The sequence below is a fragment of the Lepidochelys kempii genome, chromosome 7, assembly GCF_965140265.1.
Source record: "Lepidochelys kempii isolate rLepKem1 chromosome 7, rLepKem1.hap2, whole genome shotgun sequence".
Taxonomy (NCBI): domain Eukaryota; kingdom Metazoa; phylum Chordata; order Testudines; family Cheloniidae; genus Lepidochelys; species Lepidochelys kempii.
Genome location: NC_133262.1, coordinates 92,785,280 through 92,804,846, shown reverse-complemented (window position 1 = coordinate 92,804,846; position 19,567 = coordinate 92,785,280). Strand labels below are relative to the sequence as shown.

The 19,567-nt window shown below is 41.8% G+C and overlaps 1 protein-coding gene across 5 annotated transcripts in view; it reads right to left on the bottom strand.

The window, feature by feature from the left end:
* PCGF5 (polycomb group ring finger 5) overlaps positions 1–19,567 on the bottom strand; it is a 149,284-nt gene that overhangs the window by 20,741 nt on the left and 108,976 nt on the right. Inside the window, exon 11 of one of the 5 annotated variants that reach the window (XR_012160028.1) lies at positions 2,583–2,993. The exons of the other annotated variants lie outside the window; for them this stretch is intronic. The gene's annotated coding sequence lies outside the window, so the exon portion shown is untranslated. The remainder of the gene's footprint in view (positions 1–2,582; positions 2,994–19,567) is intronic. 5 annotated transcript variants of the gene reach the window in all.

The following is a 19,567-nucleotide window of genomic DNA, read 5'->3' as shown; positions in this document are numbered from 1 at the left end:
GAACTCCAAATTCCCTGGAAAGCATGAATTACAGTAAACACTGTGAGGTAAATCTCAGAATATTCCTGTCCCTCAGGAATCTCTCTTGTTGTTTTCTCCACAGAAGGGAAGAGTTGGTCCTTATGTTGTCAAATTGGTATAGATTCATAGATTCCCAGGTCAGAAGGGACCACTGTGATCACCTAGACTAATTTCCTGTATACCTCAGGCCACAGAACTTCCCCTAAATAATTCCTGGGCATATCTTTTAGAAAAAACATCCAATCTTGATTTAAAAATTGTCAAACACAACCCTGAGTAGATTGTTCCAATGGCTAATTACTCTTCCTTAAAAATGTACACCTTATTTCCAGTCTGAATTTGTCTAGCTTCAATCTCCAGCCATTGGATCATGTTACACTTTTCTCTGCTAGATTGAAAAGTTCATTATTAAATATTTGTTCCCCATGTAGACACTTATAGACTGCAATCTAGTCACCCCTTAGCCTTCTCTTTGTGAAGTTAAATAGATTGATCTCTTCGAGTCTATAACTATAAGGCATGTTTTCTAATCTTTTAATCATTCTTATGGCTTTTCTGAACCCTCTCCAATTTATCAGTATCTTTCTTGAATTGTGGGCACCAGAACTGGCCACAGTATTCCAGCTGTGGTTGCACCAATGCCAAATCTAGAAGTAAAATAACTTCTCTGCTTCTACTAGAGTTTCCCATGTTTATGAATCCCAGGATCACATTAGCTCTGATCACCACAGCATTATATTGGGAGCTCATGTTCAGCTGATTATCCACCACAACCCCCAAATCTTTTTCAGAGCCACTGAGTACCAGGATAAGAGTCCTCTGTCCTGTAAGTACAGCTGACATTCTTTGTTGCCAGGGATTGATGTCAGGCTGAGAAACCTATAATGACCCAGGTCATTCTGTTTACCCTTTTTAAAATAGTGCTCCAAGACTTTTTGAAAATTAACATTATTGGTCCAGGAAGCTCTTCAACCAGCACTTTTCCAACTCTTGGATGTAAGTTATCTGTACCTGCTGATTTTAAAATGTCTAACTTTAGCAACTTCTGTTTAACATCCTCTAGAGATACTAATGGAATGGAAAAAGTGTTATCATCACAGTATAATGAGACCATATCATCTTTTCCCCTCCAAAATACAAAATAGAAAAAATTATTGAACACTTCTGCCTTTTCTGCATCATTATTGATAATTCTACATTTCCATTTAGTATTGAATGAATATATCATTGTCAGGATTCTTTTTGTTCCTAATATACTTAAAAAATTCATTATTGTCCTTAAATCTGCTGCTATAGATTTCTCCTTGTGCCCGTTGGGCGTACCTGAGCAATTTTATACTATTCCTAACTTCTGATTTATATTCATTACTGTCAACTTCCCCTCTCTTCCATTTGTTACAGTTTTCTTTTAATTTTTAATACCTGCCCTCACTTCCCCTCTAAACCAGGCCAATTTTTTAACCAGCATGACCTTCTTCCTCCATTGTGGCTTTTGGAGCATCTAGTAAGGAGTTCTTAAATGATTCCCAATTATCGTTTAAATTTTTCTGATTAAATTCTTCCTCCCAGATGATTTGGCTCATAATTGTTTTCAGCTTTGTGAAACTGGCCCAATTAAAGCACCAAATATATTAAATACTGATCTGGACTTTATTCTGCTTGCACATTATAAATGTGATCAAGTCATGATCACTTGTACCTAAACTACCATTAATTTTTAGTTCTGCGAACCGTTCCTTTTTATCTGCTAGGACAAGGTCTAACAATAATTCCCCCATGTTGGCAGCAACATTTTTTGAGTTAGGATGTTGTCATCTATTACATTTAGAAATTCCAAGGACGTTGTAGTATGGCAGTATGAGACCTCCAGCATGTGTCATTCAAAAGTCCCCCGTGATCAGGCAGCTTTTTTCCCTATCCTTCATAGATAGGTGCATAAGAAGCCAGTCATCCTCTTCCCTAATGTGATTTGGTAGTCTGTTGCAGACATCAACTAGTATCCATCCTGTGCTTTATCTGTTAGGACATTGATTCCTAAGCATTCAAGATCATTTTCTTCTGAGCTACCAGTGACTTGGAAAGAGAAAATGCTATTTTTGACATAAAGTGCCACTACGCCCACTTTTGCCCACTTGATCCTTCCTAAATAGATTGTAACCACTGATTTTAACATTCCAGTTGTGAGACTCATCCCACCAGGTTTGAGTAAAACCAACTAGATCAAATTTATGCTAATAAATGAGCAATTCCAATTCCTCTTGTTTCCCAGGCTCCTAGCATTGTGTATAGGCAATTCAAGAATTACTTCTCTTTGTGTCCTTTGGTTCCTTGATTAATTTTGTTCTCAACATCTCAATTTTGTGCGGAGTGCTAATATCTTCCCTTTTTTTACCCTCCCTTTTTGCTATTAGTTCAAGCCTCTCCTGACTACTCTAGTCAGCCTGTCCCCAAGAAGATTGGTTCCCCTTCTACTGAAGTGGAGGCCATCCAAACTATACCTCCTCCTCTCCCCAGAGAAGGTGGGCCAATGTTCCACAAAACCAGAACTCTACACAACTTACCTAGCTAACAATCTTCTGCTGACTGTCTTCCTCCACTTGTAGAACATGAAGAATCTCAGAGACGATCATTTCAAAATTATTCTTCTTCAGCATGCTTCCGAGTTCCTTGAAGTCATCTACTATCTGCAAGATATCCCGCAATACACTGTCATTAGTGCCGATACGAACAACCGCCAGTGGATCCTCACCTATCAACTTCAGAATCCTAACCAGTCTTAGAGTGGTGTCTTGTGTCTTGGCTCCAGGAAGGCAGCACACTGTCCTGTTGTACATTTGTCCCTTGTAGAAGGTTCTTTCGATTCTTCTGAGTATTGCATCTCTAAGGTGGATGGTTGGAGAACTCTTTGCAGACAAACTTGATTTTCTTGGAGGAACAGTTTTTGCTCCTTTCTGAACCAACTGAGGCCTAATCTGTAGAATCATGGAGATATCACAGAGACAATCATTGAGGCACAGGAGACCGTGTGGATGTACATACATTCTAGTTTAGGATCTTCCATTCACTTCTGCTATAGCATAGAGGCTTCCACTGCAGGTAACCTCATAAAAGATCCCAAAGACTGTCCAGTGTGAGGCACTGTCCAAGAGTGCGCCAACTCCTTTAGAAATTCCCCAATTCCAGTCCTTTACAAGAGCTGGGCACTGGCCCAGGAATTCCCTCCTCCCCTGCAGATGTTCATGCCTCATCCTGCAGGTGTGAAATCTCTGCTCTTCCCAAACATGTGTGTGATTTTAAAAATGAAAAACCTACATGAAGACTAAATTCTGCAGAAATTTTCCAAGCTTGAAAGTTTGATTAAAGTTATTGGGTTAATGATTTAAAAAAGTATTGTGTAACTGAATGTGCAAGCACTTGGTCACCTAACCTCTGACAAGAGTAGAATTTGACACCGGGGCCGAGATTCACTAGTACACTCCGATTACTTTGTGCCACTACAGTTTAACCAACTAGCTAAGCTATCTTTATGGCTGATTTGCACTGCAACATAAAGTATCCACAGCCAATTGATGAATCTGGCCCTGGATAGTCACAGTGAGTTGGCACTAATAAACATGGGTTTTTCTGTAACCATGGCACCTTAAGAAACATACCAGTTCTTAAAAGCTGTCATAAATTCATAAAACTGCGAGCAGTGGTATAAACATTCAAGAACTTCTAAAGACATTTTCCTAAAACAATGCCTTCTGCTGGATTGAATTTCAGATCTAGCTAGGTATTTGTGATTATGTTGCCCTTCTGTCTGTGACCACAAAATTGTTCATGACTGACTGAGATTATTGGTCACGCTATTCACAGCTTGTGGAGATTCTCTTTTAGCCTGATTCAGCCATTGTTATTTAATATGATTTTTCTCTTTAAAAAGAATTCATATCACAACATAAGCTCTAGATCTTTCACAATGGCCACCAAAACAGGTGAGCTATTCTGATCTGCTGTAAGCACTGATCATGCCCTTTATGATTTTTAAAAAAGAAAAGGAGTACTTGTAGCACCTTAGAGACTAACAAATTTATTTGAGCATAAGCTTTCGTGAGCTACAGCTCACTTCATCAGATGCATGTAGTGGAAAATACAGTGGGGAGATTTATATACATAGAGAACATGAAACAATGGGTGTTACCATACACACTGTAACGAGAGTGATCAGGTAAGGTGAGCTATTACCAGCAGGAGAGCAGGGGCTGAAGTGGGGGCTGATCACTCTCGTTACAGTGTGTATGGTAACACCCATTGTTTCATGTTCTCTATGTATATAAAATCTCTCCACTGTATTTTCCACTGCATGCATCGGATGCAGTGAGCTGTAGCTCACGAAAGCTTATGCTCAAATAAATTGGTTAGTCTCTAAGGTGCCACAAGTCCTCCTTTTCTTTTTGCGGATACAGACTAACACGGCTGCTACTCTGAAACCTGTCTTTATGATTTTTAGTCTCCATCTCTAGTTCAAATCCTAGAAATATAAGGGTGATTTATCCTGTCTGTCTCAGGATCAGGTTACCTTCATATATGAAAAGCATGGTTTAATATAGTAGATCAAACAGTACACATGAACAGGAGGCATTTTTTTAGTAATATTACATATTATAATATGGTTCATAATGTTATATATTAAAATTATGTGACTAAGTTAAAGTAATTCTTAGAGGTTGTATCCAAAAAAGGAAAAGAAAACATTTTGTGCTTGTGACTTGAGTTGACACATGACATATTGTAGTAACCTTCAAAGGCAAAGAATTATAGCTTAGTATTCAACAGATATAATTAAGGATGTATGACTTAAGTACCAGCTGAATAGCAATGGTTAGACATGATACCATTGAAGTGAGAATGTTATGGTTGGTTTTGATTCCCATCTAGGGAGTTTGAATATGTGCCTAAAAATACTCTGTGCTGGGTGCATGTAAATAAGGTGTGTTATCACATGCAGAAAGGAAGACAGAGTGTAAGTCATCACAGGAGAGGAGGGAACCATAGGAGAGGGAAATCTTATAACAAAAAAATTAAAGTAAACCTTTGAGTAGCTAACAAAACAAGCCAGTACTTGGTTCAAATTCCTATCCCCCATTCCCTGGGATGAACAGTTATCTATAATTAGAAATGAGTCATTTGAAAGTAGAACAGTGTGTATATGTTTGCACCATATAACATTCCATTTTATTGCTATACACAATGCATGCTCATCTATTGAGGATGTTGTAATGGGACCTCTCTTCCCCTCTTTTGTTCTGGGGGAGGAGTCATTTATTACTATCTTAATTTGAGGCAGCAGTTAAAGAGGAATCAATATTTTGACAACACTTTTCAAAAAGCTCCCATGGCCCTTTCGTTATTGTGGTTAAGGTCAGCAGCATTCTAAGTACATGAAATAAAAACCTTCATTTGGGATGCTGTTAAGCTACACAATCAAATATTCAAAGGAGAGGAACAATTTAGGCACTTTTTCTAAGAAAATATATTTGCAATGGAGAAAAAGTAGTAAACAGGATACTCTGGATAAAGGATTCTGGAACAAATATGATTAAATAGCAGAAAATGCCTCAGTCTGAGAGAGATACAGAGTTAAATCATGCCCACTTCATTCACATAAGTAGTCTCAAACTACTATAATTATTTGCTTTTTAAGTCACTAGCTATATTACTGAAGAAAATTAAATCTTTTGTTCTAATGTTTCTACTGTGAATATTACTTTAATAATTCTATTAATGACATATTTATTATTCTATTTAGAATATCGGATCAGCTGGATATGGGGATGAGGGGCTGGATAGAGTGTTCCAAGGTGAATGTCTGGATATAGGGATACAATTGAGTCAAACAGTGAAACCTATGCTTTGAGATGCCCATGCTCTAACTCATTCTGAACATTACTCTGGTGAATTTCCCCTTGTCTGTACTAATGTAAATTTAGTATCAACAGAATACACAAAGGAAAAGTAAACAAAAATTTATAACAGGTGCAGAAAATAAAGGAAGGAACTGTCTATTCGCTCTGCCCCTAGAAGTTGTATGGCATGTAACATTTTAGAGTCATGAGGGTGGATCCAGTAATCTGGCCTATGTAATTCCATGCCAAAAAGTTAATATAGATATAAAGATAATTGCTTATCTTGTTGAACATAACACTAGGCAAACACTAGTGGGGTTAGATTTGCCCACAGTAATCACTTATTTGTCATAAATACAGTAATGAAAGATCATCTTAGGGATGGATCTGAAAGGAATAGAAAGATGTGATGACAAATGTAAAAGAATACAAAAGCTATATATGGATTAAACGTCAATGATTTTAATAATGTACTTCTAGCAAATATTTTCCCTTTTAATATACAATAAGTTTATTTGAGTAATTATTAAATATTTTAGTAAAGTAACTATTTCTTATGATAATTTCTTAAAACAATTTTTTAAAATTTCCAATTTATGTATAAATTATATGCATGTACTACTGTACTTATATATTATGTAAATAATAAAACATACACAAAAATAGAAATTAAAAAATGATGAGATAAAGATTAAATAAACAATATTTTTAAAAAAATTATTTTATTTTATGTATTGATGGTACAAAAAACCTTTTTGCTCTCACTAAAACAATTATTATTAATAATAATATTTTTAGTGAGAGCAATGTGATTGAATATGCTTTATTATTTTTGAAAATCTTGGTTTAACACTTTGTGATTCAGCGGGCACTCAGGGTGGGGTGTGGGGTCTGGGAGGGAGTTAGGGTGTGGGAAGGTGCTCAGGGCTGGGGCAGGCAGGAGGTGCAGAGCACTTACCTGGGGAAGCTCCTGTTTGGTGCAGGGGGTGTTCAGGTGGCTCTGCGCAGCGCAGCACCATCCCCATGGCCATGATTTTGGGAGCCGCAATTCTAGGAGCTGCCCCCCCCCCCACACAGCAGGCAGGCCAGCCGGAACACAGGGGCTTTAGGAGCTTCAAGGCCCTGACTTAAGGGGGCCCCGGGGCCCTGGCCTGCAGCTCTAAAGCCCCTTTCGGAATGCGGCTCTCTGAGCATGGGCCGGAGGACTCAGGAGTAGCAGGGGCAGCCACGCAGCCAGCAGCCGGAGAGAAGCGGCGCTTTCCCCTTCAAAGCACCGCTTCTCTCCGGCCGGCTTTGAAGGGGAAAGTGCCGCTTCTTTCCGGCTGCTGGCTGCGCGGCTGCCCCTGCTCCTTCATGGGCCGGAGGACTCAGGGCCCCCCCCCCTTTTTCCCCCCTCCAGCAGTGGTCCTCCTGCCACTCTGCCCTTTTGTTCCAGCTGCACTCCTCCTGCTGCACCCCCCAATTGATCGTCTTGCGCACCCCCTGGGGTGCATGCACCCAACTTTGGAGACCACTGTACTACAAGACAGGCTCAACAAAGAAAGTAACAGAAAGCCACTAGCTGTCACCTTCAGCCCCCAACTAAAACCTCTCCAGCACATCATCAAGGATCTACAACCTATCCTGAAGGACGATCCCTGACTCTCACAGATCTTGGGAGACAGGCCAATCCTTGCTTACAGACAGCCCTGCAACCTGAAGCAAATACTCACCAGCAACCACAACCACACAACAAAAACACTACCCCAGGAACCTATCCTTGCAACAAAGCCCATTGCCAACTGTGTCCACATATCTATTCAGGGGACATCATCATAGGACCTAATCACATCAGCCACACTATCAGGGGCTCCTTCACCTGCACATCTACCAATGTGATATATGCCATCACGTGTCAGCAATGCCCCGCTGCCACGTACATTGGCGAAACCGGACAGTCTCTATGTAAAAGAATAAATGGACACAAATCAGATGTCAAGAATTAGAACATTCAAGAACCAGTCAGAGAACACTTCAATCTCCCTGGTCCCTTGATTACAGACCTAAAAGTGGCAATACTTCAACAAAAAAACTTCAAAAACAGACTCCAATGAGAGACAGCTCAATTGGAATTAATTTGCAAACCGGACACCATTAAATTAGGCTTGAATAAAGACTGGGAGTGGATGGGTCATTACACAAAGTAAAACTATTTCCCCATGCTTATTTCCCCCCCTACTGTTACTCTCACCTTCTTGTCAACTGTTGGAAATGGGCCATCCTGATTATCACTACAAAAGGTTTTTTTCTCCTGCTGATAATAGCTCACCTTAATTGATCACTCTTGTTATAGTGTGTATGGCAACATCCATTTTTTCATGTTCTCTGTGTGTGGATATATATATCTATCTATCTTCCTACTGTATTTTCTACTGCATGTATCCGAAGTGGGTTTTAGCCTATGAAAGCTTATGCTCAAATAAATTTGTTAGTCTCTAAGGCGCCACAAGTACTCCTCGTTCTTTTTACTTATATGAGTGAGAACTGTAGGACTGTGCCATAACCAGGTGTACAAGTGATCCAGCCTAAAACTGATGGCACAATGGGGTTCCTGGTGAAAGGTAGCTTATAAATGAGACAGGACTAGGGTAAGTGATACGAAGTAAGGCCATACTGTATAATACTTAATCTTATTTTTGTTTTTAAGGAAGCACAGTAATTCATGTCCTCTCATTTGGAACTACAGTATCTTTTAGCTTTTTTAAGTTAAAGTGATGAAACTTGCTAGAAATGAAAAAATGTTTCCTGTTCCTGAAATAGTGTTCAAAATCTTTCTGCTACTGCAGCAGTCCTGTGGATGACACTGGTTGACAGACTGTTACTACACAGCCGTACAAAGGGAAAGTTTTCAAGAATTTCCACAGTATGTGGGTTTTCAAATTGAGATCTCACCACAATAACATCAGTCAACCAAGAAGAATTTCTGGTCTTTGGGGAAGGTAATAAACCTTCCAGGACAGTGTTAACTGACACCTTGGGCCCCTTTTACTGATTCATATTACTTTGTATCCTATAGTACAAATTGCTGGAACAGAAGTACGAACTTAGGTATACATTTCAAACATTTCTTTCACAGTTCTGGTCAGTATCATATGAATGCATGAGAGAAGTAGCAAAGAGGTCATTAATATAAATAGTTGGCACCATCTTGGGTTTTAAGATAAAAAATAAAAAACAGTGGTTATTCCCATCTCACTAGCACATAGTCTCAGTGAAAAATCTTGAAAATTTTCCCCTTCCACTGCACTTCTAATTCAACTGACTTACTAAAAAATAGTATGTATCCAATTCTGTATTCATGTAAGTGTCAGGATATTACAGAGACAAGGTGGGTGTGGTAATATCTTTTATTGGACCAACTTCTGCTGGTCAGACAAGCGTTCAAGCTTATGCAGAGCTCTTCCTCAGGTCAGGAGAAGCTTGTCTTTCTCACCAGCAGAAGTTGGTCCAAAGAAAGATACTACCTCATCCACCTTTTCTCTCTAAAAAATAATATTTCAGGGTATATCACAGAGCTATGTGCATTAGACTTACACCCCTTCAGCGCAAATTTCATCTCATAGCTTGTATCGTGGGCATAACCTGTCACTTTTCTGGAAAGTTTGCATTAACATTATAAGATGAGCATCTTATGAGTTAAAACTTCTTGATTCAGGTATTTCCCACTATGGTGCCACACATAGCTGGGCACATTTTTTAGGCCAATAGTTTATTTGTCAAAAAATTGAGTTTCAGTCTATCCAAAACTGTTCACAAATTTGACACAAGTTCATCAAATAGTTTTGGCCAAAAAAAGTTTCAGGCTAGATTCACAAAATGGGAGAAGGAGGAGACAGCAGCCACAACCTCTGATAACGTTTAGCCCAATGGTTAGCCAACTGACCAGGGATGTAGGAGCCCAGGGTTCAATTCCCCCTCTGCCTGATTTGAACTTGGGCCTCTAATCTCCCAGGTGAGTGCACTGGGCTATGGGATATTCATTTTTCTCTACACTAAATATTAAATATATAATCTATAGGTCGGACACAACTGCCTCACCATAACCCCTCCACACATCCCAGCCCCACTTTATCAAACTTAAAATATCAATTATTCATGCAGCTCTACTTCCGTATCCAATTTTTAAAGAGTCTCCAAAAGAGGAGTTACACAGTTTGTCTTGAACAACAGTCATCCTAAAACTTGCTAGAGTTAGCCTCATTAGAAGAAAGAAAATAAGACCAGATATCCACCAAAATTGAATCTCTCCTTTCTAGCTGCACAAGCCAACGCCATCTTGGATTTCTGCACAGGAAACTGCCAACAGCAATGTGCACAAATGGAGCAATGCTCAGAACTTCTGGTCCATTTGAAATACTGTATATCCCTTTCTTGCCCAAGCAAGGTCTGCCTACACATGAATAGATTTGGAGGAAAATATAGAAACTTTTAAAATATATTGGTCTCACCAGAGCTTTACTTCCTTTGCACCCACCCCATGAAAAACAACTCACTTGTACACATTTTACAATCTAATGAGCCCATATTATGGTCAGAAAAATGATGTCTTCCAGAGAATCACACCACTTACACAAATGCAGATAACATTTGAGCAACTTGAAAAGGCATGCAGTACAAAGTCAAAGCTCTCTCCTTTCCCAGTATATGGCTCCCAATGAGATACTGCTTAGGTATCAAATGCTGTAATGTGCCAAATGTGTGTAATGTGTGTTTCAGCACAACAAGGGCTCCCCAACAGTTAGGATTATGGTTAGGCCAATAACTCAGTGAGAAATCCCATCCATATGCATGGAGACATTGATACATAAATTAAAAACTGGGCTCCTCCCCAACCTTCTCAGAATCCCTGTTCCCTCCACTCCCCGAACATAGGTTGCACAACCCAACACTTCTCCTCCACCCTCTCCCCCCTTCCCAAAACTTCAGAAGGGAAGAAGCAGGCCTAGCAGCTCAGCTCTGACAATGTAGCCTTTTCTCCAGTGGTTCATCAGAGTGGAGCTCATCTCGGATATACTATCTACAGTTCACCACCATAGAAGGCTCCATTTCGAGGAACCAAAGGAGATTCATAAGAGTTCACCTAGGTCTCCCCACAAGGCGCTCTGACCTCTCTAGATATTGCCCCCATGCTCCTGTACTCACAGCCCCACATTCCCCATGCCCTTCCTGTCTCCTATCTCATTCCACTTATAAATTGACAGATATCAATGTAGATCAGCATTTAACATTGGAATGGAATTGGTGAGTGAGTGTGTGTGAGAGAGAGAAAGAGAGAGACAGAGACTGAAGCAGATCTGTGCAGAAGGAGGGGGGAAAACAGTGCTTCCTGAGATGAAAGGGAGGAGAGGATTAATATAGGGTAAAATGGGAAAGGCTTGATAGGTAAATGAGGCTTTGCAAGGAGACATAGGGAAGCAGGACAGCTGTGTGTGGGAGGGGCAGAGTGGGAACAAGGGTTGTGCAGAGGACATGGGGGATATCAGGACTTTGAGAGAAGTTACTGGAAAACAATATATATCAGCAATGATATCACTGAAGATACTTATTCACACTGACAGGTACATACTTATTAAAAACCTGAGAAATTTCAACACAAAAAACATAATTTACAGTGAAATAGCTGAAACTGCAATTATCTCATTCCCGGTTAGGAAATCGCTGGATAATCATTCGCATCCACTCCAATACAATGCCTCAAATCCTACCTCATACTTTTTCATGTACAAGTAGCACACTAAAGACTTTACCACTACACATACATCTGTAAGTAGTTTATTTTATGGCTTGTCTACACACAGAATAATTCCAGAATAGCTATAATTTGAAAGTGGATTAAGCTAAACAGGAACAAGGCATTCTTATTCCAGAATAAAAGTGTGTCCACAAATGGAGTTAATCAGGAATAGCCATTGAGCTTTAAATTCACACCCTACCCTAATTCGAATTAACTTTCAAGTGTAGACAAGCCTTACACTAGCTAAGGGCATGGCTACACTTGCAGATGTAGAGCACTTTGAGTTAAACCCGCCTTTGGAGAGCACAGTAGGGAAAGCGCTGAAGTTTGTCCACACTGACAGGAACAAGAGCACTGGCATGGCCACATTTGCAGCACTTGCAGCGGCATTGGGAGCAGTGCATTATGGGCAGCTATCTCACAGAGCCCCTCTTCCCATTCTGGCGCTGTGGCTTGTGGGAAAGGGGCTGGGGCTGCAGGGCATTCTGGCTCCTGTCCCAATGCCCCGTGATGCATCAGTTCGCATCCCAGTGATCCCTGTGCTTCCATCCACATTTGGAGCCATCTTGCAACGTTTTTTGTACTGCACATTCTGTCTTCCCTTTCGGTCTGCGGGAATGGAGACTGAACTGCTGAGGAGTATGCTGACGAGTCTCGCCAGCACGTCACATTTGGCAGTCAAGTTATTCCTTATGATCCAAAGTGACAGTGAGGGCTCCGACGACATCAATTCGAGTAACGCATATGACACGAGTTTGCTTGTGGCATGCACGGACATGCTCACCACTGTGGAACGCCGCTTTTGGGCTCGGGAAACAAGCACCGAGTGGTGGGATCACATCGTCATGCAAGTCTGGGATGACGAGCAGTGGCTGCAGAACTTTCAGATGAGAAAAGCCACTTTCATGAGACTGTGTGAGGAGCTCGCCCACACCCTGTGGTGCAAGGACATGAGATTGAGAGTTGCCCTGACAGGTAGAGAAGCGGGTGGCTATTGCAATCTGGAAGCTGGCAACTCCAGACAGCTACCGATCAGTCGCTAACCAGTTTGGAGTGGGGAAGTTGACCGCTGGAATCGTGTTGATGCAAGTTTGCAGGGCCATTAATTGCATCCTGCTCAGAAGAACCGTGACTCCAGGTAACGTGCATGACATTGTGAATGGCTTTGCACAAATGGGTTTCCCTAACTGCAGAGGGGCAATAGATGGCACACATATTCCAATTCTGGCACCAGCCCACCTAGCCTCTGAGTATGTTAATCGGAAGGGGTATTTCTCTATGGTTCTCCAGGTGCTTGTGGATCACAATGGGCTGGCCTGGAAAGGTGCATGACGCACGCATCTTTCGGAACACTGGCCTGTTCAGGAAGCTGCAAGCCGGGACTTCTTTCCCAGACCAGAAGATCACCATAGGGGAAGTCGAAATGCCTATTGTGATCCTTGGAGATTCCGCTTACCCTTTAATGCCTTGGCTCATGAAACCCTATGCAGGGAGCCTTGATAGCAGCAAAGAGCAGTTCAACAACAGGCTGAGCCAGTGCAGAATGACTGTGGAGTGTGCTTTTGGCCATGCAATGGGCCTCTGGTACTCTCCGTATGGGAAGCTGGACCTGGCCAATGACAGCATCCCTGCAGTTATATCCGCGTGCTGTACCCTCCATACCATTTGTGAAGGGAAGAGTGAACTATTCACTTAGGCATGGAACTCGGAGGTTCAACACCTGAAGGCTGAATTTGAACAGCCAGAGTGTAGGGCTATTAGAGGGGCCCAGCGTGGGGCTGCAAGGATTAGGGATGCCTTGAGGGAGCAATTTGAGGCTGAAAGCCACCAGTAATGTCTAATGCCCTGCACGGGAGTGAAGTGCAGTGGTTCCAATGTTAGTAGGAATCTGTGTTTGCTAGGCTGACTTGCAGTGCCTGTTTCTTTCCTGGGCTAAGGTATCTTTTACTTTATGCAATAATAAAGAATGTTTTCAAAGCCAAAAAATCCATTTATTGAAAAGAAAATTCATTTATTGAAAAGAAACACAACTGCTTGGGAAACAGAAAGGGCAGGGCAGGGGGGAATGGTATAATCACAGATTTGCATATGTCCTGTTATCATACTCAGCCTTCCTGTCTGGAGTGCTGTGCAATGAGTGCTGCACTTCAGGATGGCTATACTGCATGGCGATGGAGGTTGATTGCAGTGGGTAAGGGTCATAGTTTTCAGGGCTGGGTGGTGAAGCTACAGGTGTTAGAGGCAACTGGTGGCGATAAGAACCTGGATGTTGGGGAAAGTGGGTTGGAGGTGACATGGGGGCACAAGGGAAAGAGTTTTGGGACAAGGGCTGCAGGGGGGTCAGGCACGGTAGTGTTCCCCCTGCATGGCTACGAGCGCCTGGATTGAGTCCGCTTGGTGCTCCATTATGCTTATCAGCCGATCCTTGCTTTGCTGCCGGAGCACCGCGCTTTTGTGCTGGCGCTCCTCACTCTGCTGGCAGATCCTCCTTTCACTGTCCCGCCACTCCTGCACTTTTCGATTTTCATTACTTGAATGCTGCATTACTTCATTCAACATGTCTTCCTTGCCTCTACGTGGCCTCTTTCTGATTCTTTGGAGTCTTTTGGCCGGTGATAACACAGATGGCTGAGATCTCAAGGTTGCACTTGTACAGGCAAAATACAACACTTAACAGAGGCAGCATTGTTCACACCAGACAGAGCAATGATTCCCCCATACTTAAGGGCAAGAACAGTCTACACAATAGCATAATTTGCCCGTCCCAATGCAAGTGCGCATAACCCACAGGAGCCCCAAAATGGTGAGTAATCACAGGGTCAAGTGTGACTGATTGTTTCACGGCTGTACTGTTCTCTGGGTTTCTGTGCTTTGGGGAGAGCCAACAGCAGCAGGGAGCCCCTATACTGAACACTGTCCCCACATTTTCCACAGGAATTCATCCTGAAAGATATCTCGCTGCTGAGGGTGACCTGGGAAGCAAGGGAGGGTCTTCTAAGGCGGATTCTGCCCTGACCCATATGCAGCTTGCCTGTGTGCAGCAAGGGCCCCCCCACCCCTCACGGCACAGTGGCACGGACAAGTTAGCCTTACTGGGACAAGGAACACAGGGGCTCTCCTGAGAAACCTTTGCAAGTGCATTGCCCAAGTTCTGGATGAGACCTTTGAAGAGATCACTGAGGTTGATTACCACGATGTGAGAGAGCACATCAATGCCCTCTTCCGCATCTGGGCATGCATGCAGCCCTAACCCTCCTCACCCCAAGAGCCCACACCGAATAACTTCCTTCCCAAAATAAAAGCCGCTTACTGGGAACCTCCTCTGGTGTTTGCCCTTCCCCAAACACCAGCCGCTGTGACTGGCTACCTTTCTCCTGGCTCGAGAACAGCTCCTGGCTGCATGTATTTAGGGATTCCGGAGTGTCTTCCTCTGCCTCAGCACCCTCACTCCCACTTTGCTCCTCCTCCTCCCACCTTGTTGAACTGGGCTCTGAAGTGTCCATGGTGATACTCAGAGTGGAGGTGGGGTTGGCCCCAAGTATCGCGTCCAGCTCTTTGTAGAAATGGCAGGTCGCAGGGGCAGCATCGGAGCGGCTGTTTGCCTTGCGGGCTTTGCGATAGGTATTCCACAGCTCCTTCAATTTAATCCTGCACTGCAGTGTGTCCCGGTCATGGCCCCTTTCCATCATGTCCCTTGATATCTGCCCGAAGGTATCATAATTCCTACGGCTGGAGCGCAGCTGGGACTGGACAGCTTCCTCCCCACAAACAGTGATGAAGTCCAGCACCTCACCATTGCTCCATACTCGGGATCGCCTGGCGCGTGGAGGCATGGTCACCTGGAGAGATTCGCACTCCATGCGTGGCTGAGCAAACAGGAAGGGGATTTTCAAAATTCCCAGAGAATTTAAAGGGCAGGTCTGATGGTTGGTCACCTGAGAGCAGGGCAGTAGAGTTCAAAGTGATGACCAGAGTGGCTAGAACAGGCATTGTGGGACACTTCTGGAGGCCAATCAGAGCGCACTATAGGACCAGAGCGTCTACACTGGTGCCGCGGCACTCCAGCAAGGGCACAGCAAACGTTATTCCACTAGGCGAAGTGGAGTACCAGCAGCACTGTAACTGCGGAGTCAGAGCGCTCTACGTGCCTTGCCAGTGAGGACGGGTAGTGAGCTAGTGTGCCCGGGGCTCCTTTATTGCGCTGTAACTTGCAAGTGTAGCCAAGCCCTCAGACAGAAGTTTCAGGTTGGGCACTATAGTTGGATAGTAAGGAATTGTATTTGTGCACTATAGTTGATAATATGTTGGGGTTGAAAAGGAATCTGTGAATGTTTGAATATTATGAGGTTTGGGTGGCAAAGCATGTAAATAAAGAGTAAAGTTGATAAAAATTTTAGCTTAAATCCATGATTTCTTGAATTTTTAGTGATTGTGCTGATATGGAATGCAGTTAAGCAATCATAAATGTAACTCAGAGATTTTGATATGGGAATTATACTTGAGCTTCAATCAGTTACCAAAGAGCTATTTCATCTAAGAATAACTTAATTAAGCAGCACTGCTTTCCATAGCCTTAGCCAAGTAGGAAAGTAAATCTTAGAACAGTATATGGCTTTTTCTTTACCACCCAAACACAAAACAATAGTAAAAGGGTAATTTTTCCATCAGAGAAATAAGGATAAATTGATACTTTTATCTTGAGCGAGACTTTTCATGCAGACTAGTGGTTCTCTCAGTTAAAAACATTTGAGGGAAAGGCTAAGAGTACCAGCCACTTAACAAACCCAGTTCCTAGTCCTCAGTTGCCCCCATTGTGCTTCATTTGTCTTTTTTAGTTTCTTAACAGAATCTTTGTCCTAAACTAAGTGTTTCCATAATTAACACAAAGCTAACTCAAAGTTTGGCAGGGACCAGAACTACTGCTTGGATGTTTTCTTCACTGAGCGCCTACTTGATCACTGCTAGCGCTCAGAATTTTTGTGCCTAACGAAGCCAACATCCGGGAAAGACTATTTATTTAGGATTCTTTAAAGCACTGATCCAAACAGTTTTTTAATATTTAAAAGAGACAACGCAATAGAAGTACAAAAAGCTACCCATGCAATTTTGGCTAAAACAAAAACTTGCCCAAACAAATAGAGCATATCTGGACAGCTCATACTCCTCCACAAAGTCCCAAGAACAGAGCTAAGCCTTGCTACAAACTCTAAAGATCAACAGGCCCAGACTTCATTAGAGTAAGAAGAAAGGACGAGAAGAGTACCGGAGCAAAGGACTTTATTAAGGAAAATCCCCTACCACGAGCTTCCTCTTCCAAATCAGCGGTGCTTGGCTTGGAAACCTCTGCTGCCTGTGGCAGCATTGCATGGGGAGAAATATGGCCTCTGAAGAAAGCCAACCCCTCCCTCCAAACCTTTGGACTTTATATGGCAGGTCAAGAACAACTTAAACTCTATCCGGAAGCTAATCTGAAGCCAGCATAGACCACCAATGATATGTCTAATGCATAAAATACTGCAGAAACATTCTACAACTAACTTAAGCTGCCAAACAGTCTTTAAGGGATAGCCTCACATAAAGTGCATTACAGTATTCTAACATCTAAGTGAGAAAGGCAAGGCTAATACGTAGCAAGGTCTCCACCTGAAAGGAATGGTCGCACACTTCTCACTAGCGACAGATAGGTAAAAAAAAATACCTCTTTGCCCCTGTTTCTGCCTGAATATCAAGGCCTAGTTGAGGTTCTAGCATGACTCAGACTGAGAAAGTGAGTCACAAAGGCAGGTGTGAATGGCCTACCGAAAGGGTCGTCTAGGAGCTGTCATGGTAGCCCTGTGTCACTGGAGGATTGCCCCATGCTGGGGGAATCCTCAGGGCAGGTGCTTTAAACTGTGTTTAAGGCAGTTTTGAGCTGCCAGAGTGGTGCAAAACGGTCGTAGTGTGGATCATTTGATCCTGTTGTTTTTCCAAAGAACATACAATGGACAGTACAAGCAGCAGCAGTACTAGCCTCTCCACACTACTCACTGTGTCTCTCAACAGCCCAGAGCTAGAGGGTCACTTCTAGGGATGAATGGGGAGTTCAGTCTATGACTGTTCAGTCTTTGCCCTTGGCTGACCAGTAAATATGCTAGTTTTGACTTTTTCTTGTTTTTGAAGTGAACACCTGTCCAGGAGGAACTGACCTTGGCTCTCAATAAATCTCTCAATAGCTATTACATAGTAACTACTTATGGCTGCTTACAGGCTGAGTTAAATTCAGTCCTGTGACTTCAAAGTAAGAGTCTTTGTATCCTGTTACCAAATCAGAGCCCTCCAGTCTCCCAATTACTGAATTTCTTTACTTACAGTGAGCAAACATATGAAGCTAGCAATCCAACTCATGTTTTATGAAGTGACACTTTTCTAGGAGAAAGGAATTATTACCACAGTACTTGCTGTTTACCATCAGTACTTTTAAATTTAGACAATTTTTTGCTATATATTAGTTAAAATTCAAAATCTAAAACTAATTCCTATTCCTTAACTATTCTTTCAGCAAATCCTGGTTTATTGTACAGATAATAAACTAGATGAAATAAAATGAACCATTGTGCGATTAGCTGTGCTTAAACTGACCTCCTTTTTATGGTATCTTTTAGCAACCACAACGACAGTGTTTGTCAGCCAATGCTACTGAAACAGCAAAACAAGTATGAGGATTTTTGGATGTGTGGTATGACTAGGATTAAGTTTTTTAAAGAAGATACCTCATTAAACTGTGGCTGAAGTAACTGAAGCAGAAGGTTTTCCATCTGCCTGCAAAGCGTTTTGAAATCACTCTTGTAGCAAAGTTGTGTTGGCGTAATTGTACAGTGATTATGAGCTCTTCAGAGCAGGGATTTTGATTTCAGATGTAGGTGGACAGTAGTTAGTATGTTGTGGGTGCTATTGAACTACAAATAAATATTTCTCTATTTTGTATAATACAATTCAACTTAGTTTGGGAAAGTATTGAGGGCCAAACTGTGATACCTGTACTCATGGGTACTTCGATGGGACTTCTTGTGTAATAGGATATTAGTTTGAATAAGGATATCCCAATCTGGCTGAAATGATACATGAACATCAGGAATTTTAAAATTACATATACAATAGTGCAATATCATGCTGAAGAAAAAAATCAATTAAGACTTTTTTTTGTAAGGTTAAATATTGTTTTTATATAGCAAAATAGGGGAAAATAGACTCTGAACAGACACATCTTAAGGAGATAAAGATAGTACGAAGAAAAATGATCCTTCATTTGAAAATCTAAACACAACCACAGAGCAAAATCTTTTCTAGCAAAAAAAACCATTAGTATTTATCACCTTCTATTAATACAATCATAGTTTAGGGTAAGCCTACCATAAAACTTAAATGAACTGGAAAAAGGAACATTTTGTTTTGCAACATCAGATTCAATTGTTTGTTACAGTTTAGTTCTTTGTTGATTTTGGCAACAACCCCCAATCTTTCAATTCCTATGCACTCACATTCTAACCTTCTGTAACATTGGCTTTAACACGTCATTAATTTTCCTTAGTTTCCAAAGGGACTGATGTGATATCGACAGTCTAGTGAGCAGTGTCTGAAAGATGTACCAAGAAAGATTGTGCTAGATGTCAGAAGCTTTCAGATCTGTCAAGAACCAAAGATATGAGCTCACACTCTGAGATACATGAGAATATATCACTCACCCTACTGCAGATTTAAATGGGTTACAAATGCTTACATAAGCCTGGCATATGGCCAAGCCTGTGGATGGACAAAGAATGTGCCAGCTATGAAGTATCAGCAAAATATGCCTACAAAGTGTTATCTAATGAAAGAATCATTATTCTTTCATCAGCAAGGCTTAGGA